Source organism: Pinus tabuliformis, chromosome 2_2, assembly GCF_031772625.1.
Source record: "Pinus tabuliformis cultivar Carrire ecotype Pingquan chromosome 2_2, CPIR1, whole genome shotgun sequence".
NCBI lineage: Eukaryota > Viridiplantae > Streptophyta > Pinopsida > Pinales > Pinaceae > Pinus > Pinus tabuliformis.
In genome coordinates, this window is record NC_142300.1 from 1,177,592,238 (window position 1) to 1,177,607,127 (window position 14,890).

Below are 14,890 nucleotides of genomic sequence, written 5' to 3' on the forward strand. Positions count from 1 at the left end.
CGACCAAATTGAAGAAACAACAAGTGTATTTCCCTGGAGGTACCTTGTAGTACTGAGAAATTATTAATGATATGTTTTTCACCCCTTGTATTTAATATGCAAACAGGAATCTAGCAATTAGTTATTTCGTTTTTTCTATTCAAGACCAGATCCATAGTGCCTAAATTTGCTACTGGGCTAACCTGCATAGCCATGACTCTTTTCAGCATCTGGTCACAAAGGAGTGTCCTCTCTAGTTCTGTTTTCACACCAACACGTTTCTTGGCATGTGCCTTAGGGAATCTTAGTTGACCCTTGTTTCTGGTCATATGCTCAGGATTCTTTCCTTGTTCCCTGCTTGTGAAATGTGTCAAAAAGATCTGAGCTATAACATCAATTGTAACATTGCAGATCATGCTTGTCACTATTTTTTTTATGCTCCTCTTCATTGGCCACTGATCCATGGCAATGCATTCCTTTTCTGATGAGTGACATTCAGAAGAAGTTTTTAACATTAGAATAGTTTGATTCCAATTTTGGTTATAATTTAATACAATGCATACTTCTTCGATCCTGGAAATTGAGGGAAAATTTTACATGCAAGAGATATCGAAGACAGTGCACCTTCGTAGGTAGTTAATCCAGGGGATAACCATCAACATGGTGACAAACTCAAGTTGAATGTGTTTCCCATGTGATCTAGGCTTAACTTTCCCCAACCTCTTACATGCTCATTATTTGCTTATCATTTCCTTTTTTCTCCAAAGGCATTGCTCTAAGTTATTCTTGACAAACGGAGTTATATGGGGAAGTTGTTCATATCATGGACAGAATTAGCAAGGATCGAATAGAAGTTCACCACTTTTGCATCTCTCCAAAAGCTTTAGCTTTGTTTACACATACTGTAAACATGGATACGTTTTGGATCTTTATGCCGTAAGGCGTTCCCTCTGAGAGGAACTCCCCTCCGTGCCGCGGTGTCTCGTTATGGGCCCTTAGATTGATTGTTAGACGATGAAATAAACTCCAACCATTAGATCATCGGCGAGTCATTTCTCTGCATCTTCATCAGCTTCTGGCTCTTCTGTTTCATCTTCTGCATTGCCGCTCTTAGCTTCACCCTTCAGGTCTGCATGGGCAGGTTATGGAAAGACAGGTGGCCTGCGGCTTTCATCGTCTCTCCAAGACTTCTCAACATACCGCAAGGTTGGTTCTGAAGAAGGGGATTTAGCCTTGAGCGGTGCTGGTATTCTTCGAACAAAACCTTCATCGATAAGGGAGGGCACAGGAGGAGGCACTAGCTTTTCAAAGGAGAAGGGCCTACCTTCAACACCATTGAGAAAACAATGCTGGTTAAAGGTGGTTGTTGGGTTTTTACTTCTCTTAATGCTTTTAATTCTGATCATTGCGGGATTTGGTTGGTTAAAATCTTATCGAAGTACAGAGGCATCACATTTTTCTATAGTTTTGGACTGTGGGAGCACTGGTACCCGAGTTTATGTGTATGAGTGGGTGCGGAATGATGGCAAGCATCAAGGGAGTCTTCCAATGGTGCTGCGCCCATTTCCTGAAGGTACTGATGGCAAGTCAAGGCAACAGAATGGTCGAGCTTATCATCGCATGGAAACTGAACCTGGTTTTGATAAACTTTTACACAATGAATCAGGGTTGAGGTCAGCCATGGAACCATTGCTCCAGTGGGCTGAAAAGCAAATACCGGCTCATGCTCATAAAAATAGCCCTCTTTTCCTTTTGGCCACAGCAGGGCTTCGCAGGATGCCAAGTTCAGATTCAGAATGGATCCTGGACAAGGCATGGTCAATTCTAGAAGAATCTCCATTTATGTGTCGAAGAACCTGGGTTAGGATAATTACTGGGGTAGAAGAGGCTTACTATGGATGGGTAGCTCTTAATTATATGATGGGTAGATTGCAGAATATGCCGATTCTGGAGACGTTTGGTGCACTTGACTTAGGGGGTTCCTCATTACAGGTGACATTTGAATCTAAATATGGCTTGAATCTGACCATTGGAACAATGGAACGCCATCTAAATGCATATTCTCTTACAGGTTATGGCCTAAATGATGCCTTTGAAAAGTCCGTTGTACTTCTACTCAGAAAAAATTTAAAAACTGACAGTGGGAAATTCTCTGGTGGTCAGTTGCATCTCAATCATCCTTGCATACATGCTGGTTATAGACAGCAATACTCATGTTCTCAGTGTTCTTTCTTACTCCAGAATGGAAGTCCTATGGTTGGTGGAAGAGACATAAGTAAAGAAGAATCTCGAGTAGGGCTTGAGTTGATTGGTGAGCCCAACTGGGAAGAATGTGAAGCTCTAGCGAAATCAACCATAAATGCCTCTGAATGGTCACATTCGGGGGCAGGGACAGACTGCAAACAACATCCTTGTGCTATCAGTGATCAGCAGCAACAATCTCAAGGGAAATTCTATGCTATGTCAGGTTTCTTTGTTGTGTTCAAGTTTTTTAATCTATCAGCTGCTGCTTCATTTAATGATGTTCTAGAGAAGGGTCGGGAGTTCTGCACTAAAACTTGGCAAGATGCTGAGCGGAGTGTTGTTCCACAGCTTTTTATAGAATATTGTTTTCGTGCTCCATATATAGTATCACTCCTGAGGGATGGTTTGCAATTGAAGGAGCAACAAGTAGTTGTGGGGTCTGGTAGCATTACTTGGACTTTAGGTGCTGCATTGTTCCATCGGTAATGGAATTTCTCCAAGTCGTTCTGGTAAGCTCTGTAACTGAAACTTTAAATTATTCATCTTCAACAGTTTTTTTGCCATTTTGATTAAATTCTTCCAGATCCATCACAGTGAGTTTTTTGAGTTGACATTTTGATCCAGCCAGAGTGGCTCACCATCAGGACTCAAAAAACACTTGCTGGCTCGAAGCCTCCAAATATCAACTCAAAAAACTCAGTGTGATGGATCCAAAAAAAATTAATCAAAGTTATTCACATCACAGAATCCTTAACTCAGAAAAAACTTATTTTACCAATTGAATAATCTTAATTGATCATTTTTCTTTTCCTTCACTCACTTGACAATCTGCCTCTATATGTTTGTGTTTATGTTGCCTTTTAATTCTCTTTTCTTTCAGAGGCTATGCATTTATTACTCTTCGCTGCATCTTATGCTTATGTCAAGTTTTTAACCTCCGTGGTTACAGAAATGTTGATTCCCCTGTTTTTGCATAAAATTTTCACTTAAGTTTCTTATTGAATTTACAAGTGTTTGTTGCTTGAGTGCCATGCTTGGTTGTCTTTGGTTTGCCAAAGGTTTTGAGAAGATTAATACGATTAGTTTGGACTAGTGCTCAGCTGAGTATTAGCAATAGTTTATAATTTCTGTAACTATACTCATGATGATGATTTGTTCCATGAAAAAATAACACACAACAAAGGATCTGTACATGTGAACCTGTAGTATGTGGAATAAAGTCAGCTCACTCCCGTTGAGGATGTCAATTAATTTTCTCATGTTCCACTAATCTCAACAAGGGTAAAACCACAGAAGAGGCATCCTCAGGTCATGAGCTGTTCAAGACTAAAAGCTCATGGGCTCTTGATATGTTTGGCTATTGCTGTTCCACATTTTTCATTTTTGTGATTACTACACAATTAAATGCAGAACAGGTTTAAAGTCTATGAAGTGTTTCAGATGATTGGGAACACCTATGGCAATATTGTGTGGAAAATGGGTATATTATAATGTGGCATTGTGGCTGCATCTAATGTTTCCTCATAATCAGGTTTCTGGGATTCCAAGTGAGCTGAGGTGCCTCCCTTCCTGGATGCTTTGTTCACAAGGATGAAACCAAGTGCCTTTGATGCACCATTTGCGTGAGTCAAGAACTGTGGATATGAAGAATGGGATACTCGATGACATTCTACATGATATCGTTGACGTTGTTGGATTATGTCAAACAGTCAAAGTGGAAAATGAAACATTTGGAGATTCCATGAATTTCAAAAAGCATGCCTTCCTTAAAGCAAATATAAAAGATTTAACACTGTACACAGGATACTTCCCAAAGCTTGTTTAATTATAAAACACATATATTTCTCAAATGTAGAAGTCATACCATGTGTGTGTTCCTTAATAAACCTTATAATAGAGTTTATAGAGCTGATCTTTTCTACGGACGAGATAGTCATTTAGGAAAAGAGGCTAACTTGAATTTGAAATGTTGTGTGGTCATTAGTATGTGTCGTAACTATGTTAAAGAAGCGACCAAATTGAAGAAACAGCAAGTGTATTTCCCTGGAGGTACCTTGTAGTACTGAGAAATTATTAATGATATGTTTTTCACCCCTTGTATTTAATATGCAAACAGGAATCTAGCAATTAGTTATTTCGTTTTTTCTATTCAAGACCAGATCCATAGTGCCTAAATTTGCTACTGGGCTAACCTGCATAGCCATGACTCTTTTCAGCATCTGGTCACAAAGGAGTGTCCTCTCTAGTTCTGTTTTCACACCAACATGTTTCTTGGCATGTGCCTTAGGGCATCTTAGTTGACCCTTGTTTCTGGTCATATGCTCAGGATTCTTTCCTTGTTCCCTGCTTGTGAAATGTGTCAAAAAGATCTGAGCTATAACATCAATTGTAACATTGCAGATCATGCTTGTCACTATTTTTTTTATGCTCCTCTTCATTGGCCACTGATCCATGGCAATGCATTCCTTTTCTGATGAGTGACATTCAGAAGAAGTTTTTAACATTAGAATAGTTTGATTCCAATTTTGGTTATAATTTAATACAATGCATACTTCTTCGATCCTGGAAATTGAGGGAAAATTTTACATGCAAGAGATATCGAAGACAGGGCACCTTCGTAGGTAGTTAATCCAGGGGATAACCATCAACATGGTGACAAACTCAAGTTGAATGTGTTTCCCGTGTGATCTAGGCTTAACTTTCCCCAACCTCTTACATGCTCATTATTTGTTTATCATTTCCTTTTTTCTCCAAAGGCATTGCTCTAAGTTATTCTTGACAAACGGAGTTATATGGGGAAGTTGTTCATATCATGGACAGAATTAGCAAGGATCGAATAGAAGTTCACCACTTTTGCATCTCTCCAAAAGCTTTAGCTTTGTTTACACATACTGTAAACATGGATACGTTTTGGATCTGATTGGATTTCTTTTTTTATGGGCTTGGTTCTGATGCAACTGACATTTATTTACAATGAGGAATTTCATCTCTTCTTTTCCATTTTCCTAAAGTTGTTTAAACTCATTTCTAGAATTGCTAACTGGTGTGGTTGAAGCTACTATAAAAAACTAAAAAAGGATCAAATAAGGCAATTCTAGGGGATGGGCTGACATCCATTGTAGGAGGTAGGCTGCATGTTCTACTCTTCTCATGTATTATCATTGAACTGAAATTTAAGTCCAGGACTACAGTTTGTAGATCTGTTTCTATTGTCTTTGGTGCTTTGATCCTTCAACTAGTTTCCCCCATTTTATTCTGTCTCATGTGTTGTGAAACTGCCTTCCCTATAAGTGGTTCGGGGGAGAAGCTTTGCTTCTTTTAATAACATGCTCAGTCTACTAATCCTGATTGGATGGGATAGAAATTCATGTGGTCGCCATTAAGATTTCTATTGTTTAGTTTTACTTTACAAGAAGGATTTTGTATCTACTTTATTGATCTCATCACAGGAAACCTTCCAAATTCATTTGTCATGTAATTCTAATAATGTTGTTTATTCTTCCTTGAAATGAAATTAAAACAGTTATGAATCATGATGTTGCAAATTGTATATGATTTCTGTCTGTGTTTTCCCAGGCATCATATTCTGTAATGTAACTGGAATTATTTTTCTTCATTATTTTCAGGGGATGGAAGAGCAAAGATACCACTTAGCCCTTCAAATTCAGGGTGTCAGCAACCATTTGGACTTGCGCAAAGCCTTGCGGGTGGAAGTATGCAACATGCTGATTCTCTCAAGCACCAGTCAACTGTGTCAGTTGGATTGTGTTTTCCAAGCAATTTGGGGCAAATACAAACTGATACTGGACCCTTGTGGACGCCTCACAGAGGTCAAATGCGGTTGCAGAGTCGACGATCACAATCAAGAGAAGATCTCAGTTTATCAGTTTTAGAGAGCCATGTCGTCAAGTTGTGATGGCTAGAAGCTGTATATAGATTTTAGAGAAAGGCTGTGCTTTTCTCAAAAGTGTACATTACAGGAGAATCTGGAATATCAACTTGTTAAGCGAGTGTAGCTTTATGCAGCATCTCTGGGCTGGTTCTTTATGTATTGAGGGGAGATCCCTACAGCACAACTGAAATATATACTAAAATATTGCGAATTGTATTTTTGGTCTCTCTACATTTTGGCGGATGGTTGGATCTTGTTAATTTTATCTGTAATGTTAGCATATTCATCTCGCTTAGCGTCTTTGATGGATATTTGTAACATAAATGCATTTTAAATAACATTTTTTTTTCAACTTCAGGTCGCTGACAGCCAAATGTCATATTATAGAGTTATCATTTTATTCTTTTTGGAAATTTCGAAATCTCTTGGGACCCGTGTTGTTTCCTGGCAGTGTAAAGTTTCTTTACTTTTCAGAGGTTAAAAGGAAGATTCTGAACATAGTTCATTGGCAGTTCATTCATGTGTTATCTTTAATAGTCAAACTCCAAGTTCATAGGATTCAATTAGTCTCCAAACCTTTTAGACTATTTAAATTTATACCAATGGCAAATAATTATTACAACAATGTACTTGATTTATATCATTCAATTTTTTAATCAGGAAAGAAAATTGATCTTAAATTTAGGAAATGTCATTTTTCGGAGCCAAAATGGCAGAAAATAGTGGTTGGAATACCGTAATTACACCGTAAGGCGTTCCCTCTGAGAGGAACTCCCCTCCGTGCCGCGGTGTCTGGTTATGGGCCCTTAGATCGATTGTTAGACGATGGAATAAACTCCAACCATTAGATCATCGGCCTTTTTAGAAACCAAGCGTCACCGAAGAGAGGCCAAGCGTCTGTGGATGGATGAGAGAGGACAGCAATCTGAGGCGCCTCGATCCCCTTCGATCTGAACATCAGGGAGCTCTATGAAGCGGATCATGTCCCTTGACGAAGATGGCAGGGTGTGGTGAGGAGAGCCGTCCATCCATTCGGCGGTGAAGAAGGTGACAGAAAACCCATGGTACACAGTGAGCCCAATATTCACACCAGTTCACACCAGTTCTTCACTTGATCGCTCTACTTTGTGGTCACTCATTTCAGGGCTCCTCGGCATTCTCGTTCTCTGTTGGCGAAAGCTTTCTTATTCTTTATTCTTATTCTTTCCCCCGTTGCAATTTCCACAGGGCTTTGCATTGCAATCAGCCATGCAATTCAAAGAAAAACCAAATATTCTTGCAGCAGATGTCTTCCCTGTACCTCAGGGCCCATGAAAAAGATAAAAGGGTGCAATCTTATCTTTGTTAATTGCACTGGAAAGAGCTTGAGCAATAATGCTCTGCCCAACCAGTTCCTCGAAAGACTTGGGACTGTACTTTTGACTCAAGCTTCTATTCACTAACATGTTTTCATTAGTCCTCATCTGTAAGGATTCCTCCTCTGTCTCATATTCACTAATCCCTGACTTTCTGGTCCTGTGAGCACCATTGAATTATAATTGCTAATGTGACTAACTATATATATATATATATTTATAGCACGATTTCCATCTCTACGACTTAATATAAGATTTGGAAATGGTGGCCATCAACTACTCCATCACCATTAGCAGGCCTGCATTTAATAATATTCAAATTAAATTTTGTGCAGGCCTAATGGAATGGAGTCATGCAGTTTAAATAAACAAGAGAGAACTCTTGTTAAATTAATTAATAGAAAATGCTGGTTGGTGGCAGAATGCAAGGTCATTTTAAGATCAGGAAGGTGACTTTCGTTGTATTGTGGATTTGTGTTGGTTTATTAATCACTTATTCTGATTCATATATGTTGATCTCATTATCTATATGATCCGAATATAAAAAGTAGAGGATTCCTGAGAATAGAGAATATATTCATTAGTTTATAATTTATGTTCTAGCATTATTTGGCTAGCTGACCAAGTCATTTGGACATGGCTTTGCCCTGGTTGCAGGTATTCTTCAAAGTGATCCACTAGTGCAAGTGTTTATCATAGATCTCCACAAAAACAGTGAAGTGTTTATCATAGATCTTCACAACAACTATTAACAGTTAATCCATATGGATATAATTTCGAAAACAGTTTGGGATACAAAATTCAATTCATTACGCTGTAAGGCGTTTCCCTTTGAAATGAATTGCCCCAGCCGATGCCGTGTCTTATTGTTGACCGTGTTTGGGATACAAAATTCAATTCATTACGCCGTAAGGCATTTCCCTTTGAAATGAATTGCCCCAGCCGATGCCGTGTCTTATTGTTGACCGTAGATTTGTGGTGTTAGACGATTGAAGGAAGTTTGGTCGTTGATCCTCACACTGTCCTTTTGTCTCCCAACCCAATGGCCTCTGTGTCTTCTGAGTTATTGTTCGGGCGGTGGCAGATTAAGCATTTCTTGCTGTCGAGCCTCGCACGGACACTGGAGGCCTTTCCTACGATGGTCATGATTTTCGCCGACTATGAACCCCATTGGCATTGCAATGGAGGGAAAACTCCAGAGGATTTCCTTTCCGTGAAGCCAAGGTTCGAATCCTGCAGCCCGACGGGATCTATATGCTCCATGGACCCGGCCTCATGGGACTGGGACGGAGGCCCCGGGGTTTCGACGGTCTGCGGATGGGATCTCGTCTGCTGCCAGAAATACAAAGTTGGGTTTTTGCAGTCTGCGTTCTTTGTCGGGTGTTTGCTCGGTAATTGATATTTTCAGCTCCTGTGCACTTTTATATCTGACGGCTGATCGCCATTAAGATTTTCTTTCAGTTTCTGATTTATTTTTTGATACAGGTGCAGGGATATCTGGGCATCTATCGGATTCTTCCCTGGGGCGTGAGGGTGTCCTGAAGTTGGTCTGCATCTGCAATGCCATTTTTTGGTTTCTTGACGGCAATGTCGCCGCATTTCTGGGTTTATTTAATTCTCCGTCTATTGACGGGAATTAGCAATGGTGGCCTGGGGTTGTCGTCGTTCGTCTTGGCGACGGAAGCCGTCGGACTGTCCAAGAGAGCACCGGTTGGCATGTCGACTTTCTACTTCTTTTCTCTCGGCATAGCAGTGCTGCCGGCTCTGTCCTACTTTTCCAGCAACTGGAGATATATGTACGTCGCGGGTTCGATCCCCTCGGCCGTGTATTGCATCTTCGTTCTGCCATTCGTTTGGGAGTCCCCGCGGTGATACCTGGTGAAGGGCAGGCTGAAAGAAGCCATGGGCATCATGAGATAATAATCATCATCCCTCCATGATTCACATTATAGAAATAATAATTGACATTATCCACATACACAACTCTTGTGATGCATCTTTCTCATATGCTCAGGTCATTTTTTGAAATAAGTGTACTCATCCAATGATGGAGACTCAACACGCATGAGGTACATTAGTCATTTATTCATAAGAATATTTTTCATTTAGTATATTCTATGGATGGGTAGCTCTTAATTATATGATGGGTAGATTGCAGAATATGCCGATTCTGGAGACGTTTGGTGCACTTGACTTAGGGGGTTCCTCATTACAGGTGACATTTGAATCTAAATATGGCTTGAATCTGACCATTGGAACAATGGAACGCCATCTAAATGCATATTCTCTTACAGGTTATGGCCTAAATGATGCCTTTGAAAAGTCCGTTGTACTTCTACTCAGAAAAAATTTAAAAACTGACAGTGGGAAATTCTCTGGTGGTCAGTTGCATCTCAATCATCCTTGCATACATGCTGGTTATAGACAGCAATACTCATGTTCTCAGTGTTCTTTCTTACTCCAGAATGGAAGTCCTCTGGTTGGTAGAAGAGACATAAGTAAAGAAGAATCTCGAGTAGGGCTTGAGTTGATTGGTGAGCCCAACTGGGAAGAATGTGAAGCTCTAGCGAAATCAACCATAAATGCCTCTGAATGGTCACATTCGGGGGCAGGGACAGACTGCAAACAACATCCTTGTGCTATCAGTGATCAGCAGCAACAATCTCAAGGGCAATTCTATGCTATGTCAGGTTTCTTTGTTGTGTTCAAGTTTTTTAATCTATCTGCTGCTGCTTCATTTAATGATGTTCTAGAGAAGGGTCGGGAGTTCTGCACTAAAACTTGGCAAGATGCTGAGCGGAGTGTTGTTCCACAGCCTTTTATAGAACAATATTGTTTTCGTGCTCCATATATAGTATCACTCCTGAGAGATGGTTTGCAATTGAAGGAGCAACAAGTAGTTGTGGGGTCTGGTAGCATTACTTGGACTTTAGGTGCTGCATTGTTCCATCGGTAATGGAATTTCTCCAAGTCGTTCTGGTAAGCTCTGTAACTGAAACTTTAAATTATTCATCTTCAACAGTTCTTTTGCCATTTTGATTAAATTCTTCCAGATCCATCACAGTGAGTTTTTGAGTTGACATTTTGATCCAGCCAGAGTGGCTCACCATCAGGACTCAAAAAACACTTGCTGGCTCGAAGCCTCCAAATATCAACTCAAAAAACTCAGTGTGATGGATCCAAAAAAAATTAATCAAAGTTATTCACATCACAGAATCCTTAACTCAGAAAAAACTTATTTTACCAATTGAATAATCTTAATTGATCATTTTTCTTTTCCTTCACTCACTTGACAATCTGCCTCTATATGTTTGTGTTTATGTTGCCTTTTAATTCTCTTTTCTTTCAGAGGCTATGCATTTATTACTCTTCGCTGCATCTTATGCTTATGTCAAGTTTTTAACCTCCGTGGTTACAGAAATGTTGATTCCCCTGTTTTTGCATAAAATTTTCACTTAAGTTTCTTATTGAATTTACAAGTGTTTGTTGCTTGAGTGCCATGCTTGGTTGTCTTTGGTTTGCCAAAGGTTTTGAGAAGATTAATACGATTAGTTTGGACTAGTGCTCAGCTGAGTATTAGCAATAGTTTATAATTTCTGTAACTATACTCATGATGATGATTTGTTCCATGAAAAAATAACACACAACAAAGGATCTGTACATGTGAACCTGTAGTATGTGGAATAAAGTCAGCTCACTCCCGTTGAGGATGTCAATTAATTTTCTCATGTTCCACTAATCTCAACAAGGGTAAAACCACAGAAGAGGCATCCTCAGGTCATGAGCTGTTCAAGACTAAAAGCTCATGGGCTCTTGATATGTTTGGCTATTGTTGTTCCACATTTTTCATTTTTGTGATTACTACACAATTAAATGCAGAACAGGTTTAAAGTCTATGAAGTGTTTCAGATGATTGGGAACACCTATGGCAGTATTGTGTGGAAAATGGGTATATTATAATGTGGCATTGTGGCTGCATCTAATGTTTCCTCATAATCAGGTTTCTGGGATTCCAAGTGAGCTGAGGTGCCTCCCTTCCTGGATGCTTTGTTCACAAGGATGAAACCAAGTGCCTTTGATGCAACATTTGCGTGAGTCAAGAACTGTGGATATGAAGAATGGGATACTCGATGACATTCTACATGATATCGTTGACGTTGTTGGATTATGTCAAACAGTCAAAGTGGACAATGAAACATTTGGAGATTCCATGAATTTCAAAAAGCATGCCTTCCTTAAAGCAAATATAAAAGATTTAACACTGTACACAGGATACTTCCCAAAGCTTGTTTAATTATAAAACACATATATTTCTCAAATGTAGAAGTCATACCATGTGTGTGTTCCTTAATAAACCTTATAATAGAGTTTATAGAGCTGATCTTTTCTATGGACGAGATAGTCATTTAGGAAAAGAGGCTAACTTGAATTTGAAATGTTGTGTGGTCATTAGTATGTGTCGTAACTATGTTAAAGAAGCGACCAAATTGAAGAAACAGCAAGTGTATTTCCCTGGAGGTACCTTGTAGTACTGAGAAATTATTAATGATATGTTTTTCACCCCTTGTATTTAATATGCAAACAGGAATCTAGCAATTAGTTATTTCGTTTTTTCTATTCAAGACCAGATCCATAGTGCCTAAATTTGCTACTGGGCTAACCTGCATAGCCATGACTCTTTTCAGCATCTGGTCACAAAGGAGTGTCCTCTCTAGTTCTGTTTTCACACCAACACGTTTCTTGGCATGTGCCTTAGGGCATCTTAGTTGACCCTTGTTTCTGGTCATATGCTCAGGATTCTTTCCTTGTTCCCTGCTTGTGAAATGTGTCAAAAAGATCTGAGCTATAACATCAATTGTAACATTGCAGATCATGCTTGTCACTATTTTTTTTATGCTCCTCTTCATTGGCCACTGATCCATGGCAATGCATTCCTTTTCTGATGAGTGACATTCAGAAGAAGTTTTTAACATTAGAATAGTTTGATTCCAATTTTGGTTATAATTTAATACAATGCATACTTCTTCGATCCTGGAAATTGAGGGAAAATTTTACATGCAAGAGATATCGAAGACAGTGCACCTTCGTAGGTAGTTAATCCAGGGGATAACCATCAACATGGTGACAAACTCAAGTTGAATGTGTTTCCCGTGTGATCTAGGCTTAACTTTCCCCAACCTCTTACATGCTCATTATTTGCTTATCATTTCCTTTTTTCTCCAAAGGCATTGCTCTAAGTTATTCTTGACAAACGGAGTTATATGGGGAAGTTGTTCATATCATGGACAGAATTAGCAAGGATCGAATAGAAGTTCACCACTTTTGCATCTCTCCAAAAGCTTTAGCTTTGTTTACACATACTGTAAACATGGATACGTTTTGGATCTGATTGGATTTCTTTTTTTATGGGCTTGGTTCTGATGCAACTAACATTTATTTACAATGAGGAATTTCATCTCTTCTTTTCCATTTTCCTAAAGTTGTTTGAACTCATTTCCAGAATTGCTAACTGGTGTGGTTGAAGCTACTATAAAAAACTAAAAAAGGATCAAATAAGGCAATTCTAGGGGATGGGCTGACATCCATTGTAGGAGGTAGGCTGCATGTTCTACTCTTCTCATGTATTATCATTGAACTGAAATTTAAGTCCAGGACTACAGTTTGTAGATCTTTTTCTATTGTCTTTGGTGCTTTGATCCTTCAACTAGTTTCCCCCATTTTATTCTGTCTCATGTGTTGTGAAACTGCCTTCCCTATAAGTGGTTCGGGGGAGAAGCTTTGCTTCTTTTAATAACATGCTCAGTCTACTAATCCTGATTGGATGGGATAGAAATTCATGTGGTCGCCATTAAGATTTCTATTGTTTAGTTTTACTTTACAAGAAGGATTTTGTATCTACTTTATTGATCTCATCACAGGAAACCTTCCAAATTCATTTGTCATGTAAATCTAATAATGTTGTTTATTCTTCCTTGAAATGAAATTAAAACAGTTATGACTCATGATGTTGCAAATTGTATATGATTTCTGTCTGTGTTTTGCCAAGCATCATATTCTGTAATGTAACTGGAATTATTTTTCTTCATTATTTTCAGGGGATGGAAGAGCAAAGATACCACTTAGCCCTTCAAATTAAGGGTGTCAGCAACCATTTGGACTTGCGCAAAGCCTTGCGGGTGGAAGTGTGCAACATGCTGATTCTCTCAAGCACCAGTCAACTGTGTCAGTTGGATTGTGTTTTCCAAGCAATTTGGGGCAAATACAAACTGATACTGGACCCTTGTGGACGCCTCACAGAGGTCAAATGCGGTTGCAGAGTCGACGATCACAATCAAGAGAAGATCTCAGTTTATCAGTTTTAGAGAGCCATGTCGTCAAGTTGTGATGGCTAGAAGCTGTATATAGATTTTAGAGAAAGGCTGTGCTTTTCTCAAAAGTGTACATTACAGGAGAATCTAGAATATCAACTTGTTAAGCGAGTGTAGCTTTATGCAGCATCTCTAGGCTGGTTCTTTATGTATTGAGGGGAGATCCCTACAGCACAACTGAAATATATACTAAAATATTGCGAATTGTATTTTTGGTCTCTCTACATTTTGGCGGAAGGTTGGATCTTGTTAATTTTATCTGTAATGTTAGCATATCCATCTCGCTTAGCGTCTTTGATGGATATTTGTAACATAAATGCATTTTAAATAACATTTTTTTTCAACTTCAGGTCGCTGACAGCCAAATGTCATATTATAGAGTTATCATTTTATTCTTTTTGGAAATTTCGAAATCTCTTGGGACCCATGTTTTTTCCTGGCAGTGTAAAGTTTCTTTACTTTTCAGAGGTTAAAAGGAAGATTCTGAACACAGTTCATTGGCAGTTCATTCATGTGTTATCTTTAATAGTCAAACTCCAAGTTCATAGGATTCAATTAGTCTCCAAACCTTTTAGACTATTTAAATTTATACCAATGGCAAATAATTATTACAACAATGTACTTGATTTATATCATTCAATTTTTTAATCAGGAAAGAAAATTGATCTTAAATTTAGGAAATGTCATTTTTCGGAGCCAAAATGGCAGAAAATAGTGGTTGGAATACCGTAATTACGCCGTAAGGCGTTCCCTCTGAGAGGAACTCCCCTCCGTGCCGCGGTGTCTGGTTATGGGCCCTTAGATCGATTGTTAGACGATGGAATAAACTCCAACCATTAGATCATCGGCCTTTTTAGAAACCAAGCGTCACCGAAGAGAGGCCAAGCGTCTGTGGATGGATGAGAGAGGACAGCTATCTGAGGCGCCTCGATCCCCTTCGATCTGAACATCAGGGAGCTCTATGAAGCGGATCATGTCCCTTGACGAAGATGGTAGGGTGTGGTGAGGAGAGCCGTCCATCCATTCGGCGGTGAAGAAGGTGACAGAAAACC

The 14,890-nt window shown here is 39.2% G+C and overlaps 2 pseudogenes across 2 annotated transcripts; both read left to right on the forward strand.

Annotated features, from left to right (window-relative positions):
• The first annotated feature begins 948 nt into the window (after window positions 1-948).
• On the forward strand, window positions 949-6,335 carry LOC149197672 (putative apyrase 7 pseudogene; annotated as a pseudogene). The gene is made up of 2 exons (XR_016254778.1): window positions 949-2,732; window positions 5,850-6,335. The product of XR_016254778.1 is annotated as a putative apyrase 7 pseudogene (transcript).
• A 3,256-nt stretch (window positions 6,336-9,591) lies between these two features.
• Window positions 9,592-14,047, forward strand: LOC149197673 (putative apyrase 7 pseudogene; annotated as a pseudogene). The gene is made up of 2 exons (XR_016254779.1): window positions 9,592-10,449; window positions 13,566-14,047. The product of XR_016254779.1 is annotated as a putative apyrase 7 pseudogene (transcript).
• Window positions 14,048-14,890: the final 843 nt, after the last annotated feature.